General features: G+C 42.9%; 1 pseudogene; it reads right to left on the bottom strand.

Annotated features, from left to right (window-relative positions):
• LOC132277537 (uncharacterized) overlaps positions 1-23,394 on the bottom strand; it is a 54,848-nt pseudogene that overhangs the window by 1,649 nt on the left and 29,805 nt on the right.

Genomic DNA, 23,394 nt, shown 5'->3' with positions numbered 1-23,394 from the left:
CCACTTTATCAATGACATCCACACGAAAACAATCATCCTCGTTGGAGGGATGTTGAGTTGCATGAAAGATATGGAGTTTAACTTGCATGTTTCGAAAAGCAATGTCCATCACCCCGGTTCGGCAATTAATTGATGCATTAGCAGTGGCTAAAAATGGCTTACCAAGGATCACGGGAATGTGCTTTTTTGGGTCATGGACCGGTTCCGTATCAAGAACCACAAAATCTACCGGGAAGTAAAATTTATCCACTTTGATGATAACGTCCTCGAGAAAACCTCGTGGATGCTTGACCGATCTATCGGCAAGTTGTAAAACCACGGAAGTCGGCTTAAGATCTCCCAAACCAAGTTGTTGGTAGACTGAATATGGAATTAAATTCACACTAGCTCCTAAGTCAAGGAGGGCCCTCTCGATTTTGCTGTCACCAATGACGCAAGAGATTGTGGGGGCACCCGGATCCTTATACTTCGGAGGAGTGCTGTGCTGAATGATAGCACTAACATTTTCATTCAACCTCACTTTTTTTGGCAAATGATTTTTAGAAGTGCGCTTTTGAGTGCACAAATCTTTAAGAAATTTTGCATAGGGAGGGATTTGCTTGATAGCATCCAAGAGGGGCAAGTTAATCTTCACTTGCTTGAAAACTTCCCACATGTCTTGAATTTTACAATTCTTGTTCCCAAAATGTGTCGACTCTTGAAGACGTTGAGGAAACGGAGCTCTTGGCTCATAAGTAGTTTCCACATTTGGGGTGACATGTGTGGGATTTCCGTGAATGGTATTTGGACAAGACTTTGGATTTGAAGAGCTTGGATTTGGATTTTTCAAAGGAGGGTTTTTCTCACTTGTGTCTCCATCAACCTTGTTGTCAACCACTCTACCACTCCGAAGGGTGGTGATAGCTTGAACTTGTTCATGAGTCGGCCCATTCGGTGGAGGGGTGTCATCAATTACATGCATTCCTCTAGGATTTTCAAAAGGTTGAGAGGGAAGCTTGCCCTTGTCCTTTTGAAGCAATTGATTCACCGAATTAGCTATTTGGCCCACTTGAGTTTCGAGATTAGCTATGGATTGAGTATGAGAGTGAACCATTTGGAGAGTAGGCTGCAAGGATGTCAAGAGGTACTTGTTGGCATCTATTATTTGCTTATTTAATGATTCCATCATTTGCTTGTTTGCAGCTACTATCTCATCAGTTGGATACACAGGAGGTTGATTGGAGACATTTGGATTGTAAGGAGGACAGTAGCTTGAAGAGGCTTGGAAAGGTCTACCTTAATATTGAGAAGAGGGCTGATTTTGCCGCCCTTGGTTTTGGAATTGGAAATTTTGTGGGGCTTGTTGCCGCCACGAGAAATTCGGATGATCTCGCCAACCCAGATTGTAGGTGTTGGAATATGGATTATTCCCGGGCCGCGAGAACATGGCATTAGCTTGCTCTTGGTTGGGATTGGGAAATTGCTCCGGTGTGGGGCAATCTTCCGAGAGATGGAATGGACTAGTACATGAAGCACAAACTGAACTTGCCGAATTTTGAGACAATGAAGGAGGAAGATGTGGTGCCATCAATTGGTAGAATTTATGAGTGATGGCATCCACTTGAGATGATTCCTCCCTTATTGATTTTGGTTGACAAGGGTTGGTGTTCTTTGCAATGGTTGCGGTCGGAGCCCTACGAGAATTATGTTGAAGTGAATTTTTGCTTAAATTCTCAAGTAGGGTCCAAGCCTCATCCGCATTCTTGGACATGAACATCCCACCACAAGAATAATCAACCATGAATCTATGGGTTTCGGTCAAGCCGGCATAGAAAGCTTGCACTAATTGCCATTTTGGGATCAAATGATGAGGACATTTTCGAAGAAGATCTTGTAGCCTTTCCCAAGTCTCATGGAGTTGTTCTCCATCAACTTGAGAAAAACTTAGAATGGAACACCTCATTTGGTTGGTTTTACTCACCAGATAATACTTCTTAAGGAATTCTTGTTGCAATTGAGCCCAAGAAGTAATGGAATTGGGAGCGAGGGAGTTCATCCAATATTTTGCCCTATCCTTTAGGGAGAATGGGAAAAGATGGAGATGAAGTGCATTATCCGGAAAACCTCTCAACCGGATGGTCGAACAGATTTCAAGGAATTCATCAAGATGCTTATATGGATCTTCATTATCAAAGCCATGAAATGATGGAAGCATTTGGATGGTGCTTGATTTGATCTCATATTGAGCTGCATCTATGTTTGGCATTACTATGCAAGAAGGAGAAGCATAGGTGGTAGGAATGAAATGATCTCAAAGAGTCATTGGTTCTACATTAGGAATTTCAGCCCTTTCATTCGCCGGATTTCCTACGTTATCCCCCATTGTATTGAATTCAGTTTCAAGATCCCTTGTAAGAGTGGGTTCCCTAAGGTTCCGTCTAAGAGTTATTTCAAGTGAATTTATATCAATAGGCGAGTCAAGTGTGGGTAGAGAGAGTGACCTACGGCCAAACATCAACAACAAAGCATATATTCAACAACACAATTCATCATCAATACTCCACATACGATGTTCCCTTTCTCCTCAATTATCAAGACAGAAAATAAATGGCCACGACAAGGACCGATGCTTGTACACGAAATTAAACAAGATAATAGCCTCTACAAGGGCTTCATAACTAAATTAACTACTTCTAAAATTAACACAGGTACTGTATCCACAATTCGAAACTAGAAGTCACGAGACTTACCTGGGGTCTTCTAGACTTACAATTTGCTAGCAATTCCACGGCGAGCTTCGAGTCCCTAGAATCTTACTACACGAAGATGATCAAAACACATAAGGAATATTCACAAGACACAATATTAACAATCAAACTAAAATTAACCCTAAACTTTGGTTGCTAAACCGTATGCAAATCCCCGGCAACGGCGCCAAAAATTGATCGGTTGGTCAATCATACATCAACCTTCGCAATAGCATGAATCATTGTAAAATAGAGCTATTGGTCGGGTAAGTCGAACCACTGGGACTGCGCTAGTCTAAGGTAACCTAAATGTCTAGAATCGTTCTTAGAATGATGAAGGGGAAATAAGGAGTTGTTTGTTTGTCACTAAATTGAATATGTGAAGTGCATGAAATAGAAACTTGCAATAATTGAAGCAAGATAAGATACGAGTAAGAAAAACTAAGGAAGTGAATCCGTCTCCATCCCTATACACATGCTAGGCTAAATTTAAATTCGGGAAATCAACATAAACGATGGTCATGATACATAACAACCCTTGGTTGCTATAATATCCTCAAGAGGTTCATTGAATCAAAAACAAGAATAATCCATCAAAGAAATACATGCTTAAACTACCTAAACTAGGGTGTAGTCTTCAACATGCTCCCTAAGCCAAAGATTATCAAGCCCTTAATTGAATGATAAAAGCACATAAAGTTAGGAATCAAGAATAGACCATCAAAGGGGGAACCTAAGCAATGGACTATCAAAGTTCTCCAACTTCATGCCATTAAAACTATTCCATGATCTCACTACCATTGTCACCATGAGAGTGCAAGCACTATGATTAAAAGAATAAACCATCTAAGATAGATAATTAATTCAACAATAATCATTAAAATACATGAAGATCCATTACAAGAAGCAAAATGTTCTAGACCATGAAAAGACCATAGGTTATACATTGAAATCCCAAAATAAAATCTACACTAGAACATGCTTACAAGGGAGGGACTTCATCACCTCCCTAGAAGAAGAGTTAGTTACCCATCGGAGCCTTAGAATGAAGAAGAAGCTTGAAGACCTCCTCCATTTTCGTGCTCCCTTCTTCAAGCTTGAAGAACTCTCTTTCTTGCTCTCTTCTCTCTCCTCTAATCTTGTAGAATTCAAGGATAGGATGCATGTGGCCCTTAGTTGCCTTATAGCTATCAACTAAGCTCTCTCTCTCCTCCAAAGACATTCCCAACCACTCCATAAAAGAAGGAGGGTGGAAATGTGGAAACCAATGCACAAGTGGGCTGAAGAGGGGTTCATTTCCGAGCTACAATCTGGCTGATTTTCGAGCACTCGAAGAGTGGTCTCGAGCACTCTAAATTAGTGCAATGTGCAACATGCTCTTCTTGCTCAGCACTGACCAACTTTGGTAAAACTGCTATAACTTTGGGCCCCAAACTCCGAATGATAATCTGTTTGAAGATTTAGAGAGCTGATTCAGTGCTTCAAAAATTTCATGTTTTGATGAAGACCCAATTCTCAAGTCTGGTTGGTCGAAAATGGGGAGAAAGGCAGTACTTCAGTGCTGCCAGGCAGTTCTGCGCACCTCTGTTAAGAAGATCATAACTCTCTGTTGCGAACTCCGAATGATGAACCGCTTGAAGATTTGGAAAGCTGATTCAGAGCTATAAATCTTTCATGTTATCATGGAAGTCCAGTTCTTGATTTTTCTAGGTCAAAAATGGCGACAAAAGTCAGGTTCTACCGCTGCCAGAAATTCAGAATTGGCACCCTTTTTGTTCATAATTCCACAAGGCATCATTTTTGCTTCCTTTTTGCACTTTAACCTAAAAATGCACAAAAACTTGCAAATGGAGTTAATCTACATAAAATAATCAATTAATGGACTTTGTTAATATAATTTAGGGCGCCTGAATATACAGTATTCAGCGCTTATCACACACCAAACTTACATTTTGCTAGTCCCTTAGCAAAACCAAAATGCAAAGCTCAATGGAATGAAAATACTGGAATGCTATACAAAAATATTCACCATGGCAAAAATAAACATAAACATAGCTCAAATACAACTTGAAACAGATAAAGAGCTGGAGACGGGATCATTGGGAAGACTACCTTGCATATATGAAGCATTGATACAAAAATTGGGAAAAACCATTTCAACATGCATGCATCAACATCATAGTCCATATAAATAATTCAATTGTCATCTCTTAAATGGAAATAACTCAAACTCCAGTGAAAGTGAATTGGATTCTCAACATGCGGCTTTTACTTTCTTTTCCAATTCCAAAGCACAAGTTTTCAAATCATTGAATTCCCCTTTAAATGAGGTCCCTAAGGCATGATTTTATTTACAAGACAACTTTTGTTGCTTGTTGACAATTTATTGCAACTCATAAGGGAAACATAGAATGGTTGTGCAATGCTGAAGTCCCTTAAGCTTTCTAACCAACTTATGTAGCAAGTGTTAGGCCAACAACTCCCAAACCAGATGGCTTTAGGGTGCTAAGTGTAGAGACACTCCATAGGGCTTAATAGCTCAAGTTGGAAAGGCTACGAACTCCAACGAACCATGTTTATTACTAGTTTATTTTTTTGAATGACCGTGCAATGTTTAAGTCCCTTAAGCTTTCTAACCAACCCTTGTAGCAAGCGTTAGGCCAACAACTCCCAAACCAGATGGCTTTAGGGTGCTAAGTGTAGAGACACTCCTAGGGCTTAATAGCTCGAGTTGGAAAGGCTAAGAACGTCAACTGGTCATCTTTTCAAATTTATTTTATTATTATTATTATTATTATTATTATTATTTTATAACCTTGCCAAAGGTATCCATCTATCAGGTTCATCAAATCAGATTAACTAGGCCAAGGTCAAGGTCAATCAAGTTGCATGCCTCACAGTTAAGTTTCCAATGTGCATCTGTGCATTGTGAAGCTTATAAGAGTGTAAATCCAGCAAGAATCTAATTGAGACATTTATACAGACTACATTGTATTTGCATGATCACTTCAAATTCAAATTTCTTTATTTTCAAAAATTTCTCAATTGCTTCTATACACAAGGTATTAAACATATGCTTTGTCTCCGACAAGTTCCAAGTTACACTATCATTGCTTTACAAAAATATGATACCAAAACTATGCCAAGAATGCTTTGATGCACCCCTAAACTTAAACTACACAGTGTCCTCAATGTGGGACATGGATGTAAGTTAGAGACAAAAATAACAAAGAGTATAAAAAGGAACAACAATACCCAGGGGGAGGAAACGGTATGGTGATACACAAACCCCCAAACTTGAATTGGACTGCGCAACCTGGAGAGCATCATGAAGAACAAAAAGAAACAACCACAAACAGCATTAATAGCACAAGCATAAATACAGAAAAAGAATGTACTGAAAGTTAACAGAACAGAAAGAATTTACATTTCAAAAAGAGTTTACATGATTACAAAAAGAGCTGTACAGGGATCATGTCTACTAGAGCAACCTATACATAGCAAATTCTTACAGTTCAAAAGGAAAACAAAAGATACAAGAGAAATAGGTACATATGAAACAATAAGATAAGGTCCAACACTCGCAACAAGCTACGGTCCAGAGGGTAAATGGGCGAGGATGGAATGGAGGAGAGATTGAGTCTTACGCCGTTCAGGGGAAGCCAAACGACGGTCCTCAGCTGCGACACGACGGTCTTCAGCAGCAAGACGACGATCTTCTTCAGCACGTGAAGAAGTCTCACATAGAGTCCGAGTGTACGCGGACAAAGAATTCTCAAAATGATCTAGTCGCTCATGAATACCGGCAATGCTAGCCCGGATGAAAGCCTGGTCCTGGTGAGAGTCGACCGGAGGCTCTACCCTTGCAGCGGCTGCTGCGGTGGAAGCATCCTCAGAAGGAGGAGGAGGAGGAGGTGGAGCTTGGATGAACAGGGGGGCAGCAGGCTGAGGGGTACTAGAATGGCTAAGAACATTGATCCACCGGCGCTTGGTAAAAATTTTAATCTTTTCGCCTTTTGGTTCATGGGGAGGAACAACGAAACCCTTGTGCTGAAGGAGCCGAGTGATGAAAAACGGCAAAGGCAATTTCCGATTTTCAACTCGCGGAACCCGTGCATTATGAGCGTCATGCCAAAACTTCATAAATGTGGTCCAAATGAGCTTTGGGATGGAGAACCATTGGCCTTGGTCCATGGCATATAAGGCTTGCAAAAGGAGGCCCCGACGCTTGGTGCTATGCACCAAAGGGCAGACATTGTGCTTGAAGACAGTGTCAATGAACCAGAGGCGTTCCGGAAGATTGGTTTTGCGGATAAAAGACCGGGGCCTAGTAGGATCGTCAACAGTGCAAATGGCAGCGACAATCTGCTCCACAGTTAATGTATCCGGCTCCTCATATAAAGGGAGATTCTCACGATTGACAATGTCATCGGGGCACTCAATGGGGCAACTAGAAACCTGAATGATGTCAGTCACAGTGAAAGCATAGGTGGTGCCATCAATGGATGTAGTGAGAGAAATGGGTGGCTCTTCAGGGCATTGGAGATTCTGATAGAAGAGGTGCACTGCACGGGGGTAGGCAACCGTGGCAAGGGGTGCGCAAATGTGCTGCAGACGCCGGTTAGTCAATTCGGCTATAGCCCACGAAGTAGTGGGTAGAATGTCAAAGGCATCCGTGAGCGGAAAAGAAAGCTCGTAGTTGAGTTGTTTGCGATCCCAAGGATCACGTGGTCGCTCACGATTGACAGCACGGGCACCCGCAGAGGGTCTAGGAGGGCGAGAAGGACCGGCACGAGACATTTAGAGAGGTGGACTTGGTTGAGGACTTTCAGCGAGTAGCTGGCGTGCACCACAAAAGGGAGAATGTGAAGATGAGTGGGAGGGATGAAGAAAACCAAAAATTTTGACAACCAAACCAAGCTCTAGCATAGAGCAATCATCAACCACATTCAACACAACCTCCACAATGCATTCCCATCCTCCTTATAAAGGAAATAAAGACAAGGAATTGAGAAGAATATGAAGCTCACATACCTTGAGAAGAAGAATAAGAATGGAGGCACATGGATTGAATGCATGCATGCATTAGAGTGAAAACTGGGAAGGTGGGGTGGAAGTGAGAGAAGGTTGTATGTGGTGTGTGGCCGAAGGTGAGGGGTTAGAGAGAGAGATGAAGAGAGAGGCCGAGAGGTGAGGGGTTATGAGATTGGGTTGTTGGTTATGCGGTGGGGGTGATTTTGAAGGAGGTTGAGAGGGATGGTTGAGGTGGTTTGGTTGAGAGGGTTGTGTGGGTGGCTTGGTGAATGCCGAGAAGAGAGATGTGAGGTTGGTTGGTTTTGAATGTGACCGAGAGTGGGAATGGAAGTGGAGTGTGGGTTCGGGGTTTAAAAGAGAGGAGGGAGGCTTGGTTCGAGAGAGAGAGGTTGTGTGATTTTAAAAGAGAGAGGGAAGCTTGGTTCGAGCACTCGAAGGGTGTTTTCGAGTGCTCGAAATTGGGGCAGTGGGCTGAGCTGAGGATGGTGCATTGTGCTCCACACTTCGAGCACTCAAAATGGGACTTCGAGTGCTCGAAGTCTTGGCAGTGAGTGAGGTGGTGTGCAAGGTGAGGGTGGTGAAAACATGGTGTGTGAGATGTGTGTGTGAGGTAGATGTGTGGGATGTGAGCCACCATATGTGGGATACTGATGGCGAGGGTGATGGTTTGATGGAGAGAGAGGCTGGTTTGGTTGGTGCCGAGGGTGGAGGATGAATAGTGAGGGTTGATGGAGCATGCATGGCTTACATGCTTGGTTGCTGGGGTTGAGAGAGAGAGGAAGAGGGAAGGGTTGGGTTTTTGGAGGAGAGGGAAGATTGGTGGTGTGGTGAGAGAAGGAAGAAGATGGTTGTACATGCATGCATGGGGGTTGCATGCATGCATGCAGGTCTGCATGGTGGCTGCGAGGTGAGGTTGTGTGTTGCAGTAGGTGTGATCGTGGAGGATGGTTTAAGGTGGTTCATGCGTGGTAGGGTTGAAGCTGAAGAGAGAGAAGCCGAGATTGGGAAGGTTGTTGGTTTGGGTTGGGGTGAGCATGAGTTGGAGGGTGGTGCTCGACTTGAAGAGGTGGTGGTGGTTTGGTCGTGAGGAGGTGTGGGTTGTTTGGTTTGAAGTGGCATGTCTCAAGTTGCCGAGAGGAGTAGAGGTTGATGGTTGGGGGTAGGATATGAGGTGGCTGGTGTCATGCATGTCACCTACAACTTGGGAGGATGGGTGCGATGGGAAAGGAATGCATGCCGAGAGAGGGAGGGTTGGATGGTGGGGGTGGGGTTAGCATGCATGCTTGATGGGAACCGAGAGGTTGGAAGGGTGCTTGGTTGAACATTGGGCATGCAGGTCGTGGAGTTGGTTGTGGGTTTTTGGTTAATTATTGGAACTGCCGAGAGGGTGGAGATTGCATGGTGCTGTGCAGGAGTGGTGCCCGAGCATGGTGGTGTTGGGTTGTGGGTTTGGAATGTTGGGGTGGTGTGGTTTAAGAGAGAGAGGAAGATGAAGCTGGAAGTGGGTTGATGAGATAGATAAGGTGAGTTCGAGCACTCTAAATTTAGCTTCGAGTGCTCCAAAAACAAGCAGAGCCTCGGAATTGTTTTTGTAGAAGTTTTGAGCACTCTGGATTGGCCTTCAAGTGCTCGAATGTGAGGCAGAGTGCTTGGGATGTTTGGGATGGAGGTTCGAGCACTCGAAATTGGAATTCAAGTGCTCGAAATGGAGACAGTAGCTGCACATGAAGGGCTGAATTTGAAGGGCATCAACGGGCACTCTAAAGGGAGCTGAGATTGCTCAAAATTGAGGCAGAGGGTGCTTGAGGCTGAAAGGTTGGATGAAATTTTCATGGCTGAATGCATGGATGAATGCATGAAGGAATGCATGGATTGTTGATAATTTCAACATGGGAACATGCAATATTGGAGGCAAAACAGCTAGCACTCGAACTAGAAGGCATGGATGAATGAATGCAAATTGAATGCATGGCTGCATGAAACATGAAGGCAAAGGCTGCAAAATTTGAAACTTAAAAGCTTGCATGAGGTTTTCTAGCAGATTGAATGGATGAAAGAATGCATGAACTCAAATTGCATGAAGGAAGTTGACTACATAGGTGATGATGCATGAATGCAATGCATGCATGCATTCATGGATGAATGAGCTCTTGTTTTTTATTATTTTTTTTTTCCTTTTTTTATTTTTTATTTTTATATTCTTTTTATTTTTTATTTATTATTTTTTTAAGGATGGAAGAAAAATTGCAAGCCAATGCATAGGAAAATATTTAAACTTTGCACTTCATCTCAAATGCATGGATGGAATTTGGTCTCTTCAAATGCATGGATGAATGTAGGAAAAATTTTAAACCTTTGCAATATCACACAATGCATGAATTAAATTTCTGAATTTTTTTTTTTTTTTTTTTTTTTTTTTTCAAATTCATTCCAATGTAATGCATGGATGGAAAATTTTGAAAACTTTTCAACTTCTTTCTAATGCATGGACAATTTGGAAAAAATTTCAAAATGTAGCACCTTTCCAACGCATGGATGATTTTGAGAAACCATGATCCAACAATGCATTGAAGATGAGAGGCTATGCATGTAAGAGCCATGTCGAAAGTCCGAGAAAATTGCCTGATAGAGCCAAAAACTTCCGGGAATAAAAACAAGAGTTGAGAAGGTCTAAGAAGCCAGTCTAAAAATGTGGAACACAACTTAAGATAGTTCCAGAGAAAGTTAAATTTTGGCATTTCTACACCGTTTCCCAGAAAATTTGCAAGGCACGAGCAATTTCAAAGAGAAGGAAGCTTGGAAATTGAAAGAATTGCTTCCCTTGAGTTGCTAAATTTAATGTCGATAGCTAGACAAAGCTAGAGCAGGCACTAATCCTCATAAATTGGATCCGTTAAGAGGACTTCCTTAACTTTTCGGGTTAGGATTGTGCCGTCAATGCAAGGCTTAAGCCGTTGGCCATTTACCTTGAAGAGTGATCCACTTGCAGGATCATGAAGTTCGATTGCTCCATAAGGAAAGACGGTAGTGACAATGTATGGACCATCCCATCTTGACCGGAGTTTACCGGGAAAGAGTTTCAAGCGGGAATTGAAAAGCCAGACCTTTTGTCCCGGGGCAAAAGACTTCTTGACGATGTGTTTGTCATGTAAAGCTTTAGTCTTTGCCTTGTAAATTTTTGCGCTTTCATACGCGGTATTACGCAATTCCTCAAGTTCATTTAATTGCAACGCATGATTAGAGCCGGCTTGTTTGAGATCAAAATTAAACCTTTTTATGGCCCAATAAGCACGGTGCTCTAATTCTACCGGGAGATGACATGCTTTGCCAAAGACAAGTCAATATGGTGATATGCCAATGGGTGTCTTATAAGCTGTCCGGTAAGCCCAAAGCGCATCGTTTAGCCTTAATGACCAATCTTTGCGGTCCGGTCTAACCGTTTTTTCCAAAATGTGCTTAATCTCCCGGTTAGAAATCTCTACTTGACCACTCGTTTGAGGGTGGTAAGGTGTAGCAACCTTATGAATGACGGAATACTTAGCAAGGACGGATTTTAGATAACGATTTCGGAAATGAGATCCACCATCACTAATGATTGCTCGGGGCGTACCAAAACGACTAAAGATGTGAGACTGAATGAAATGGACCACGACTTTATGATCATCGGTTTTGGTAGGCTCGGCTTCAACCCATTTAGACACATAATCCACCGCTACAAGGATGTACTCATAGCCATAAGAAGATGGAAATGGTTCCATGAAGTCAATCCCCCACACATCAAAAATTTCAACAATTAAAATGTTGGTAAGGGGCATCATGTCTCTTCGGGACATGGATCCAAGTTTTTGACATCGTTCACATGATTTGCAAAAATTGTATGCATCCCGAAACAAGGTAGGCCAAAAGAATCCGCTATGAAGAACTTTGTTAGTGGTCTTTTTGGCACTAAAATGGCCTCCACAAGCAAGAGTATGGCAAAAATTTAGAATGCTTGTGGCCTCGGTTTCAGGAATGCATCGCCGGATGATTTGGTCCGGGCAATACTTGAATAGTTCCGGATCTTCCCAAAAGAAATGCTTGACTTGGGAGAAAAATCGGTCCCTCTCTTGTTTGGACCAATGGGCTGGAATTTTGCCAACCGCAAGATAATTGACAATATCCGCAAACCATGGAAGAGTAGAATGTGAAACTTGAAGAAGTTGCTCATCCGGAAAGGAATCACGGATGGCTGCGAATTCTGAAGATTTCTCAATAGGTAAGCGAGAGAGATGATCGGCGACAACATTGTCGGTCCCTTTTTTGTCCCGGATGTCAATGTCAAACTCTTGAAGTAAGAGGATCCATCGAATTAAACGGGGTTTTGTCTCTTTTTTCGCTAACAAATGCCTAAGAGCGGCATGATCTGAAAAGACGATGACCTTGGAGCCAAGAAGATAAGAGCGAAATTTATCCAAGGCGTACACCACAGCTAGCAATTCTTTTTCAGTGGTGGTGTAGTTCAATTGGGCATCGCAGAGAGTTTTGCTAGCATAATAAATGACATGCGGAAGTTTATCCACACGTTGGCCCAAAACCGCCCCTAATGCATAGTCGGATGCATCACACATGATCTCAAAGGGAAGAGACCAATTAGGGGGTTTCATGATTGGGGCGGATGAGAGGAGAGTGCGAAGTTTGATGAAAGCTTCCATGCAAGCGTCATCAAAATTGAACGGAACATCCTTGGCCAAGAGATTACACAAGGGCCGTGAGATTTTGCTAAAATCTTTGATGAAGCGACGATAGAATTCGGCATGGCCAAGAAAAGAACGGATTTGACGGACGGAATTCGGAGGAGGAAGATTAGAGATTAACTCAACTTTTGCCTTGTCTACCTCGATTCCCCGCTTAGAAATGACATGTCCTAAAACAATGCCTTCTTGGACGATGAAGTGGCTTTTGTCCCAACTTAGAATGAGATTCGTCTCTTTGCATCTTTGGAGCACAAGAGATAAATTTTTGAGACACAAGTCAAAGGAGGAGCCAAATACGGAAAAATCGTCCATGAAAACTTCCAAGAACTTTTCAACCATATCAGAGAATATGGACATCATGCACCTTTGGAACGTTGCCGGTGCATTGCATAGACCAAAAGGCATGCGTCGATAGGCAAAAGTACCAAAGGGACATGTGAATGTTGTTTTCTCTTGATCTTGGGGGGCGATTGCCACTTGGTTATAGCCGGAATAACCATCAAGAAAACAATAGAAGCTTTGGCCGGCTAACCTTTCTAGGATTTGATCAATAAATGGGAGTGGGAAATGATCCTTCCTAGTAGATGAATTAAGTTTCCGATAGTCAATGCACACACGCCACCCGGTGGTGGTTCGTTGTGGCACGAGGTCACCCGCTGAATTTTCAACAACGGTGAGACCGGATTTCTTGGGGACAACTTGTGTGGGGCTCACCCACTTGCTATCAGAGATAGGATAGATGATTCCCGCATCTAGCAATTTGATCACCTCTTTCATGACCACTTCCTTCATATTTGGATTTAATCGGCGTTGGACCTCTCTAGTAGGCTTTGCGTCATCCTCCATATGAATGCGATGCGTACAAATGGGGGGGTCAATTGCTTTCAAATCTGCCACTGTCCAACCAATAGCTTCTTTATGCTCTTGGAGTACCGCTAAAAGGTTGGTCTCTTGGTCTTTTTGAAGGTCCGAGGCAATAATGATCGGAAGGGTTTGCTTTGGACCAAGGAACACATACTTGAGATGGGCCGGGAGCGGTTTAAGCTCAAGTTGTGGCGGAGATAACAATGATGGGACCGGAGGAGTGGTGGAAAGTTGGGGAAGTGGTTCTTTTGGAATTTTCCAAGGAGGTACATCCATGATAGCATTAATATCAAGCAAGGAATTAACTTCTTGAATGGCTTGATCAACATCAAAGTTTGAGAAGTCAAAATGGGACATGCAAGTTTCAAGAGGATCTTTGCTTAGAATGAACGGGAGAGATTCTTCGACCACTTTATCAATGACATCCACACGAAAACAATCATCCTCATTGGAGGGATGTTGAGTTGCATGAAAGATATGGAGTTTAACTTGCATGTTTCGAAAAGCAATGTCCATCACCCCGGTTCGGCAATTAATTGATGCATTAGCAGTGGCTAAAAATGGCTTACCAAGGATCACGGGAATGTGCTTTTTTGGGTCATGGACCGGTTCCGTATCAAGAACCACAAAATCTACCGGGAAGTAAAATTTATCCACTTTGATGATAACGTCCTCGAGAAAACCTCGTGGATGCTTGACCGATCTATCGGCAAGTTGTAAAACCACGGAAGTCGGCTTAAGATCTCCCAAACCAAGTTGTTGGTAGACTGAATATGGAATTAAATTCACACTAGCTCCTAAGTCAAGGAGGGCCCTCTCGATTTTGCTGTCACCAATGACGCAAGAGATTGTGGGGGCACCCGGATCCTTATACTTCGGAGGAGTGCTGTGCTGAATGATAGCACTAACATTTTCAGTCAACCTCACTTTTTTTGGCAAATGATTTTTAGAAGTGTGCTTTTGAGTGCACAAATCTTTAAGAAATTTTGCATAGGGAGGGATTTGCTTGATAGCATCCAAGAGGGGCAAGTTAATCTTCACTTGCTTGAAAACTTCCCACATGTCTTGAATTTTACAATTCTTGTTCCCAAAATGTGTCGACTCTTGAAGACGTTGAGGAAACGGAGCTCTTGGCTTATAAGTAGTTTCCACATTTGGGGTGACATGTGTGGGATTTCCGTGAATGGTATTTGGACAAGACTTTGGATTTGAAGAGCTTGGATTTGGATTTTTCAAAGGAGGGTTTTTCTCACTTGTGTCTCCATAAACCTTGTTGTCAACCACTCTACCACTCCGAAGGGTGGTGATAGCTTGAACTTGTTCATGAGTCGGCCCACTCGGTGGAGGGGTGTCATCAATTACATGCATTCCTCTAGGATTTTCAAAAGGTTGAGAGGGAAGCTTGCCCTTGTCCTTTTGAAGCAATTGATTCACCAAGTTAGCTATTTGGCCCACTTGAGTTTCGAGATTAGCTATGGATTGAGTATGAGAGTGAACCATTTGGAGAGTAGGCTGCAAGGATGTCAAGAGGTACTTGTTGGCATCTATTATTTGCTTATTTAATGATTCCATCATTTGCTTGTTTGCAGCTACTATCTCATCAGTTGGTTACACAGGAGGTTGATTGGAGACATTTGGATTGTAAGGAGGACGGTAGCTTGAAGAGGCTTGGAAAGGTCTACCTTGATATTGAGAAGAGGGCTGATTTTGCCGCCCTTGGTTTTGGAATTGGAAATTTTGTGGGGCTTGTTGCCGCCACGAGAAATTCGGATGATCTCGCCAACCCAGATTGTAGGTGTTGGAATATGGATTATTCCCGGGCCGCGAGAACATGGCATTAGCTTGCTCTTGGTTGGGATTGGGAAATTGATCTGGTGTGGGGCAATCTTCCGAGAGATGGAATGGACTAGTACATGAAGCACAAACTGAACTTGCCGAATTTTGAGACAATGAAGGAGGAAGATGTGGTGCCATCAATTGGTAGAATTTATGAGCGATGGCATCCACTTGAGATGATTCCTCCCTTATTGATTTTGGTTGACAAGGGTTGGTGTTCTTTGCAATGGTTGCGGTCGGAGCCCTACGAGAATTATGTTGAAGTGAATTTTTGCTTAAATTCTCAAGTAGGGTCCAAGCCTCATCCGCATTCTTGGACATGAACATCCCACCACAAGAAGAATCAACCATGAATCTATGGGTTTCGGTCAAGCCGGCATAGAAAGCTTGCACTAATTGCCATTTTGGGATCAAATGATGAGGACATTTTCGAAGAAGATCTTGTAGCCTTTCCCAAGTCTCATGGAGTTGTTCTCCATCAACTTGAGAAAAACTTAGAATGGAACGCCTCATTTGGTTGGTTTTACTCACCGGATAATACTTCTTAAGGAATTCTTGTTGCAATTGAGCCCAAGAAGTAATGGAATTGGGAGCGAGGGAGTTCAACCAATATTTTGCCCTATCCTTTAGGGAGAATGGGAAAAGATGGAGATGAAGTGCATTATCCGGAAAACCTCTCAACCGGATGGTCGAACAGATTTCAAGGAACTCATCAAGATGCTTATATGGATCTTCATTATCAAAGCCATGAAATGATGGAAGCATTTGGATGGTGCTTGATTTGATCTCATATTGAGCTGCATCTATGTTTGGCATTACTATGCAAGAAGGAGAAGCATAGGTGGTAGGAATGAAATGATCTCAAAGAGTCATTGGTTCTACATTAGGAATTTCAGCCCTTTCATTCCCCGAATTTCCTACGTTATCCCCCATTGTATTGAATTCAGTTTCAAGATCCCTTGTAAGAGTGGGTTCCCTAAGGTTCCGTCTAAGAGTTATTTCAAGTGAATTTATATCAATAGGCGAGTCAAGTGTGGGTAGAGAGAGTGACCTATGGCCAAACATCAACAACAAAGCATATATTCAACAACACAATTCATCATCAATACTCCACATACGATGTTCCCTTTCTCCTCAATTATCAAGACAGAAAATAAATGGCCATGACAAGGACCGATGCTTGTACACGAAATTAAACAAGATAATAGCATCTACAAAGGCTTCACAACTAAATTAACTACTTCTAAAATTAACACAGGTACTGTATCCACAATTCGAAACTAGAAGTCACAAGACTTACCTGGGGTTTTCTAGACTTACAATTTGCTAGCAATTCCACGGCGAGCTTCGAGTCCCTAGAATCTTACAACACGAAGATGATCAAAACACACAAGGAATATTCACAAGACACAATATTAACAATCAAACTAAAATTAACCCTAAACTTTGGTTGCTAAACCGTATGCAAATCCCCGGCAACGGCGCCAAAAATTGATCGGTTGGTCAATCATACATCAACCTTCGCAATAGCACGAATCATTGTAAAATAGGGCTATTGGTCGGGTAAGTCGAACCACTGGGACTGCGCTAGTCTAAGGCAACCTAAATGTCTAGAATCGTTCTTAGAATGATGAAGGGGAAATAAGGAGTTGTTTGTTTGTCACTAAATTGAATATGTGAAGTGCATGAAATAGAAACTTGCAATAATTGAAGCGAGATAAGATACGAGTAAGAAAAACTAAGGAAGTGAATCCGTCTCCATCCCTATACACATGCTAGGCTAAATTTAAATTCAGGAAATCAACATAAACGATGGTCATGATACATAACAACCCTTGGTTGCTATAATATCCTCAAGAGGTTCATTGAATCAAAAACAAGAATAATCCATCAAAGAAATACATGCTTAAACTACCTAAACTGGGGTGTAGTCTTCAACATGCTCCCTAAGCCAAAGATTATCAAGCCCTTAATTGAATGATAAAAGCACATAAAGTTAGGAATCAAGAATAGACCATCAAAGGGGGAACCTAAGCAATGGACTATCAAAGTTCTCCAACTTCATGCCATTAAAACTATTCCATGATCTCACTACCATTGTCACCATGAGAGTGCAAGCACTATGATTAAAAGAATAAACCATCTAAGATAGATAATTAATTCAACAATAATCATTAAAATACATGAAGATCCATTACAAGAAGCAAAATGTTCTAGACCATGAAAAGACCATAGGTTATACATTGAAATCCCAAAATAAAATCTACACTAGAACATGCTTACAAGGGAGGGACTTCATCACCTCCCTAGAAGAAGAGTTAGTTACCCATCGGAGCCTTAGAATGAAGAAGAAGCTTGAAGACCTCCTCCATTTTCGTGCTCCCTTCTTCAAGCTTGAAGAACTCTCTTTCTTGCTCTCTTCTCTCTCCTCTAATCTTGTAGAATTCAAGGATAGGATGCATGTGGCCCTTAGTTGCCTTATAGCTATCAACTAAGCTCTCTCTCTCCTCCAAAGACATTCCCAACCACTCCATAAAGAAGGAGGGTGGAAATGTGGAAACCAATGCACAAGTGGGCTGAAGAGGGGTTCATTTCCGAGCTGCAATCTGGCTGATTTTCGAGCACTCTAAATTAGTGCAATGTGCAACATGCTCTTCTTGCTCAGCACTGACCAACTTTGGTAAAACTGCTATAAATTTGGGCCCCAAACTCCGAATGATAATCTGTTTGAAGATTTAGAGAGCTGATTCAGTGCTTCAAAAACTTCATGTTTTGATGAAGACCCAATTCTCAAGTCTGGTTGGTCGAAAATGGGGAGAAAGGCAGTACTTCAGTGCTGCCAGGCAGTTCTGCGCACCTCTGTTAAGAAGATCATAACTCTCTGTTGCGAACTCCGAATGATGAACCGCTTGAAGATTTGGAAAGCTGATTCAGAGCTATAAATCTTTCATGTTATCATGGAAGTCCAGTTCTTGAGTTTTCTAGGTCAAAAATGGCGACAAAAGTCAGGTTCTACCGCTGCCAGAAATTCAGAATTGGCACCCTTTTTGTTCATAATTCCACAAGGCATCATTTTTGCTTCCTTTTTGCACTTTAACCTAAAAATGCACAAAAACTTGCAAATGGAGTTAATCTACATAAAATAATCAATTAATGGACTTTGTTAATATAATTTAGGGCGCCTGAATATACAGTATTCAGCGCTTATCACACCCCAAACTTACATTTTGCTAGTCCCTTAGCAAAACCAAAATGCAAAGCTCAATGGAATGAAAATACGGGAATGCTATTACAAAAATATTCACCATGGCAAAAATAAACATAAACATAGCTCAAATACAACTTGAAACAGATAAAGAGCAGGAGACGGGATCATTGGGAAGACTACCTTGCATATATGAAGCATTGATACAAAAATTGGGAAAAACCATTTCAACATGCATGCATCAACATCATAGTCCATATAAATAATTCAATTGTCATCTCTTAAATGGAAATAACTCAAACTCCAGTGAAAGTGAATTGGATTCTCAACATGCGGCTTTTACTTTCTTTTCCAATTCCAAAGCACAAGTTTTCAAATCATTGAATTCCCCTTTAAATGAGGTCCCTAAGGCATGATTTTATTTACAAGACAACTTTTGTTGCTTGTTGACAATTTATTGCAACTCATAAGCGAAACATAGAATGGTTGTGCAATGCTGAAGTCCCTTAAGCTTTCTAACCAACTTATGTAGCAAGTGTTAGGCCAACAACTCCCAAACCAGATGGCTTTAGGGTGCTAAGTGTAGAGACACTCCATAGGGCTTAATAGCTCAAGTTGGAAAGGCTACGAACTCCAACGAACCATGTTTATTACTAGTTTATTTTTTTGAATGACCGTGCAATGTTTAAGTCCCTTAAGCTTTCTAACCAACCCTTGTAGCAAGCGTTAGGCCAACAACTCCCAAACCAGATGGCTTTAGGGTGCTAAGTGTAGAGACACTCCTAGGGCTTAATAGCTCGAGTTGGAAAGGCTACGAACGTCAACTGGTCATCTTTTCAAATTTATTTTATTATTATTATTATTATTATTATTATTTTATAACCTTGCCAAAGGTATCCATCTATCAGGTTCATCAAATCAGATTAACTAGGCCAAGGTCAAGGTCAATCAAGTTGCATGCCTCACAGTTAAGTTTCCAATGTGCATCTGTGCATTGTGAAGCTTATAAGAGTGTAAATCCAGCAAGAATCTAATTGAGACATTTATACAGACTACATTGTATTTGCATGATCACTTCAAATTCAAATTTCTTTATTTTCAAAAATTTCTCAATTGCTTCTATACACAAGGTATTAAATATATGCTTTGTCTCCGACAAGTTCCAAGTTACACTATCATTGCTTTACAAAAATATGATACCAAAACTATGCCAAGAATGCTTTGATGCACCCCCAAACTTAAACTACACAGTGTCCTCAATGTGGGACATGGATGTAAGTTAGAGACAAAAATAACAAAGAGTATAAAAAGGAACAACAATACCCAGGGGGAGGAAACGGTATGGTGATACACAAACCCCCAAACTTGAATTGGACTGCGCAACCTGGAGAGCATCATGAAGAACAAAAAGAAACAACCACAAACAGCATTAATAGCATAAGCATAAATACAGAAAAAGAATGTACCGAAAGTTAACAGAACAGAAAGAATTTGCATTTCAAAAAGAGTTTACATGATTACAAAAAGAGCTGTTTAGGGATCATGTCTACTAGAGCAACCTATACATAGCAAATTCTTACAGTTCAAAAGGAAAACAAAAGATACAAGAGAAATAGGTACATATGAAACAATAAGATAAGTTCAACACTCGCAACAAGCTACGGTCCAGAGGGTAAATGGGCGAGGATGGAATGGAGGAGAGATTGAGTCTTACGCCGTTCAGGGGAAGCCAAACGACGGTCCTCAGCTGCGACACGATGGTCTTCAGCAGCAAGACGACGATCTTCTTCAGCACGTGAAGAAGTCTCACATAGAGTCCGAGTGTACGCGGACAAAGAATTCTCAAAATGATCTAGTCGCTCATAAATACCGGCAATGCTAGCCCGGATGAAAGCCTGGTCCTGGTGAGAGTCGACCGGAGGCTCTACCCTTGCAGCGGCTGCTGCGGTGGAAGCATCCTCAGAAGGAGGAGGATGTGGAGCTTGGATGAACAGGGGGGCAGCAGGCTGAGGGGTACTAGAATGGCTAAGAACATTGATCCACCAGCGCTTGGTAAAAATTTTAATCTTTTCGCCTTTTGGTTCATGGGGAGGAACAACGAAACCCTTGTGCTGAAGGAGCCGAGTGATGAAAAACGGCAAAGGCAATTTCTGATTTTCAACTCGCGGAACTCGTGCATTATGAGCGTCATGCCAAAACTTCATAAATGTGGTCCAAATGAGCTTTGGGATGGAGAACCATTGGCCTTGGTCCATGGCATATAAGGCTTGCAAAAGGAGGCCCCGACGCTTGGTGCTATGCACCAAAGGGCAGACATTGTGCTTGAAGACAGTGTCAATGAACCAGAGGCGTTCCGGAAGATTGGTTTTGCGGATAAAAGACCGGGGCCTAGTAGGATCGTCAACAGTGCAAATGGCAGCGACAATCTGCTCCACAGTTAATGTATCTGGCTCCTCATATAAAGGGAGATTCTCACGATTGACAATGTCATCGGGGCACTCAATGGGACAACCAGAAACCTGAATGATGTCAGTCACAGTGAAAGCATAGGTGGTGCCATCAATGGATGTAGTGAGAGAAATGGGTGGCTCTTCAGGGCATTGGAGATTCTGATAGAAGAGGTGCACTACGCGGCGGTAGGCAACCGTGGCAAGGGGTGCGCAAATGTGCTGCAGACGCCGGTTAGTCAATTCGGCTATAGCCCACGAAGTAGTGGGTAGAATGTCAAAGGCATCCGTGAGCGGAAAAGAAAGCTCGTAGTTGAGTTGTTTGCGATCCCATAGATCACGTGGTCGCTCACGATTGACAGCACAGGCACCCGCAGAGGGTCTAGGAGGGCGAGAAGGACCGGCACGAGACATTTAGAGAGGTGGACTTGGTTAAGGACTTTCAGCGAGCACCTGGCGTGCACCACAAAAGGGAGAATGTGAAGATGAGTGGGAGGGATGAAGAAAACCAAAAATTTTGACAACCAAACCAAGCTCTAGCATAGAGCAATCATCAACCACATTCAACACAACCTCCACAATACATTCCCATCCTCCTTATAAAGGAAATAAAGACAAGGAATTGAGAAGAATATGAAGCTCACATACCTTGAGAAGAAGATTAAGAATGGAGGCACATGGATTGAATGCATGCATGCATTAGAGTGAAAACTGGGAAGGTGGTGTGGAAGTGAGAGAAGGTTGTATGTGGTGTGTGGCCGAAGGTGAGGGGTTAGAGAAAGAGATGAAGAGGGAGGCCGAGAGGTGAGGGGTTATGAGATTGGGTTGTTGGTTGTGAGGTGGGGGTGATTTTGAAGGAGGTTGAGAGGGATGGTTGAGGTGGTTTGGTTGAGAGGGTTGTGTGGGTGGCTTGGTGAATGCCGAGAAGAGATATGTGAGGTTGGTTGGTTTTGAATGTGACCGAGAGTGGGAAGGGAAGTGGAGTGTGGGTTCGGGGTTTAAAAGAGAGGAGGGAGGCTTGGTTCGAGAGAGAGAGGTTGTGTGATTTTAAAAGAGAGAGGGAAGCTTGGTTCGAGCACTCGAAGGGTGTTTTCGAGTGCTCGAAATTGGGGCAGTGGGCTGAGCTGAGGATGGTGCATTGTGCTCCACACTTCAGCACTCGAAATAGGACTTCGTGTGCTCGAAGTCTTGGCAGTGAGTGAGGTGGTGTGCAAGGTGAGGGTGGTGAAAACATGGTGTGTGAGATGTGTGTGTGAGGTAGATGTGTGGGATGTGAGCCACCATATGTGGGATGCTGATGGCGAGGGTGATGGTTTGATGGAGAGAGAGGCTGGTTTGGTTGGTGCCGAGGGTGGAGGGTGAATAGTGAGGGTTGATGGAGCATGCATGGCTTACATGCTTGGTTGCTGGGGTTGAGAGAGAGAGGAAGAGGGAAGGGTTGGGTTTGTGGAGGAGAGGGAAGATTGGTGGTGTGGTGAGAGAAGGAAGAAGATGGTTGTGCATGCATGCATGGGGGTTGCATGCATGCATGCAGGTCTGCATGGTGGCTGCGAGGTGAGGTTGTGTGTTGCAGTAGGTGTGATCGTGGAGGATGGTTTAAGGTGGTTCATGCGTGGTAGGGTTGAAGCTGAAGAGAGAGAAGCCGAGATTGGGAAGGTTGTTGGTTTGGGTTGGGGTGAGCATGAGTTGGAGGGTGGTGCTCGGCTTGAAGAGGTGGTGGTGGTTTGGTCGTGAGGAGGTGTGGGTTGTTTGGTTTGAAGTGGCATGTCTCAAGTTGCCGAGAGGAGTAGAGGTTGATGGTTGGGGGTAGGATATGAGGTGGCTGGTGTCATGCATGTCACCTACAACTTGGGAGGATGGGTGTGATGGGAAAGGAATGCATGCCGAGAGAGGGAGGGTTGGATGGTGGGGGTGGGGTTAGCATGCATGCTTGATGGGAACCGAGAGGTTGGAAGGGTGCTTGGTTGAACATTGGGCATGCAGGTCATGGAGTTGGTTGTGGGTTTTTGGTTAATTATTGGAACTGCCGAGAGGGTGGAGATTGCATGGTGCTGTGCAGGAGTGGTGCCCGAGCATGGTGGTGTTGGGTTGTGGGTTTGGAATGTTGGGGTGGTGTGGTTTAAGAGAGAGAGGAAGATGAAGCTGGAAGTGGGTTGATGAGATAGATAAGGTGAGTTCGAGCACTCTAAATTTAGCTTCGAGTGCTCCAAAAACAAGCAGAGCCTCGGAATTGTTTTTGTAGAAGTTTTGAGCACTCTGGATTGGCCTTCAAGTGCTCGAATGTGAGGTAGAGTGCTTGGGATGTTTGGGATGGAGGTTCGAGCACTCGAAATTGGAATTCAAGTGCTCGAAATGGAGACAGTAGCTGCACATGAAGGGCTGAATTTGAAGGGCATCAACGGGCACTCTAAAGGGAGCTGAGATTGCTCAAAATTGAGGCAGAGGGTGCTTGGGGCTGAAAGGTTGGATGAAATTTTCATGGCTGAATGCATGGATGAATGCATGAAGGAATGCATGGATTGTTGATAATTTCAACATGGGAACATGCA

The sequence above is a fragment of the Cornus florida genome, unplaced genomic scaffold (genome assembly GCF_030987335.1).
Source record: "Cornus florida cultivar Cherokee Brave unplaced genomic scaffold, ASM3098733v1 CherokeeBrave_3.0.0_Hap2_Chr10, whole genome shotgun sequence".
NCBI lineage: Eukaryota > Viridiplantae > Streptophyta > Magnoliopsida > Cornales > Cornaceae > Cornus > Cornus florida.
The sequence above is the reverse complement of the archived record's forward strand: the minus strand, read 5'-3'. Positions and strand labels throughout refer to the sequence as shown.